This window comes from Rhinolophus sinicus, chromosome 1, assembly GCF_057876585.1.
Source record: "Rhinolophus sinicus isolate RSI-liver-muscle chromosome 1, RSI-T2T, whole genome shotgun sequence".
Lineage (NCBI taxonomy): Eukaryota > Metazoa > Chordata > Mammalia > Chiroptera > Rhinolophidae > Rhinolophus > Rhinolophus sinicus.
The window spans coordinates 107,275,165-107,277,550 of NC_142501.1; the positions used below are offsets into that span (position 1 = coordinate 107,275,165).

General features: G+C 36.7%; 1 pseudogene; it reads right to left on the reverse strand.

The window, feature by feature from the left end:
• Positions 1 to 775: 775 nt before the first annotated feature.
• LOC109450664 (PRELI domain containing protein 3B pseudogene) lies at positions 776 to 1,329 on the reverse strand (annotated as a pseudogene).
• Positions 1,330 to 2,386: the final 1,057 nt, after the last annotated feature.

Sequence of the window (2,386 nt, forward strand, 5' to 3'; positions counted from 1 at the left end):
TTAAGTTTACAGTGCTGCAAAATTCCAGTAATGACTTTATTTTTTTCAGTTAATATAACCAGCCCAATATACAGCATACTAAGTCACACAATACAAATCCAAGGAAAGAAATTCCTTTACTAAGTTACAAAACTTTGGCAAATTGATGCAATACTCTAATACAATAAAATCGTATCTTTGTTGGCATTATGTGTTACTTTAGTGATATTGTTCACTCCAAAAATGTCATTTAAGTACTAAATTAAAACAGTGTGGTTTTTAGTGGTGGTTTATAGCAGAGCAAGTTACTTTATTACAAATCAATGTCTTTTAAAACTCTACAATTTCTCCTTTTAAAGTGAGTTCCCTCTTGAAGTTTGCTGCAAAGGGCAATTGCATATATTTAAGAGGTGGCTCTGCTTTGCTCTGTGGTTGGTTCAAAGCCAGGTAGAGTTCCAATACATGTAAAGTTTCGAAATTCTACCTTAAGGAGATTTACTAGGCTAATACCAATTTCCAAGTACTTTTCAAAAATCGTTAATTTTTCACATAAATAATGGGATCCTCAAAACCAGACAGTCATTTCAAACAACACTAATCATTTCGGATGATCCCTTTTATTTAAAACCCTGTACTTCTTGCTTTTGATTGAAAGTCACATAGCCTGTCTTCAGCTTATTAAAAAAAAAAAAAATTTGACCTAAAATACAGTTGTATTTTTAAATTAAATAACAAATAAATATGTTGCCAGCTAGCGAGACCTGGGGTACTGGGCCTTGTATATGAACTTTCATCGTCATTTCCCTGCAAATGCTGCCACTGCCACTGTTGGTGTCCTTATGCGTCCTCTTGCCAAAGCCGTCAGTTCTTCAGTCTCAGCATTTAATCAGTGTGTTGCCTGTTCCATTGCTTCTTGGCCCTTGTTAGCATTGGAAGATACCGTGCTTGCCATCAGTCCTTCGAGACAACTACTGGGACTGACTCCTTTATTAGTGATTGTGGGTCCTTGAGTCAAAACAATTGTTTCTGGGGCCTGAGGATGTGGTTTGTATATAAATGTCTCATCTACTGAAACCATATTTGTAAGTGGAATATTAGCTGATTTGAGTTCCATTGTTTTCTCTACAGAATATTCTTGCACGTATGTTTTGGTTCTTGCTGCACCAGTAAGCAGCTCCCACTCAGTGCTAAGTCTATGGCTGTGCAGCTTTCCAGAAGGATCTATATGTCTGTCCAATACATCAACTCCAGCCACACTTGCGTTCATGGGTTTTGGTATTTCTGCATTGCAGCTGTTGTCATAGTTTCCCGTGGGTGGTCAAAGACGTGCTCCGAAGTCCAGGTCTTCATGGCGCCTGCGCGATGTCCGGCGGCTCAAAGAGGCAAAGAGACCAAGCCATTTATTCAGTATAAACATTACCGCAATATTGTCAAAGACAGCAGGCTTATTAACGAGTATTAGGGATTTAGCTAATTTTTGGAATTTTTATCAGTTGTTTTGTCTCTGCCTAAAGAAATCTAAGTATTAAAATGCTTTTTGCAATGATAAGTTGTGGAAAATTTTCGGCTGAATTGCTGATGTAGTAGAATTGGGATGATCATTTACTAAAAGCTTAAATAACCGAATCTCAATGAATTAAACTCAAAACAGAACGGGAAGAGCAAGATAGAAGTTATTCTATATTTCAAGGTTGCTTGAAAGAATTTTTAAATGCTTGAGAAGATAGAAAGCAGACATGCCAAGTGATTTGAGTAGAATCACATGAAACAAATAAAGTGTTCAGTTTGTTATTTTCTTTTTGAGTCGGAGGAGAAGCAGTGAAGCCAAATCCACGGGAACTGAATTGACCAACACCTAAATGACCAAGAAGTTCTCATTGATGTTTCCTACAGACGTTTAAAGATTTAATGGAGACATTTAAATCCTAACCAAAGCTATTTCTATAGGAGGAACCCACCATAATTGCTGAAATTGTGACTAGGAAATTAGCGAATGCTCTATTCACACAGTGGGAAGTCTTTTCATAGTATTTCGATAACATAGAAAATGAAACTTTAAAAATTTTAAGCTTCCTTTAATTGGTCACGTACTATAGGCATTTTATAAACAAAATTCTTATAACAGACTCTGAGGTGGATATCATTTCTGCTGTTTTACAGAAAAGGCGATTGAGGGCCACAGAGTCCATACAATTTGCCAAAATCCCATGGCCAGAAAATGGCCGAGTGTGGGTTTAGAGGCAGCTGCGACTCCCAGCCTGTGTTCTGACAGCCTTCCCATAGTACGCAGTAAGCATTCATTCTAAAAATATTTGTTGAGTGAAGGAGTTTTTTATATATAGAATTAAAAACATAAAATAAAAAGGAAGAAAAAATAAAAATAAAATAGAGGCAGCTCCCTTTACCC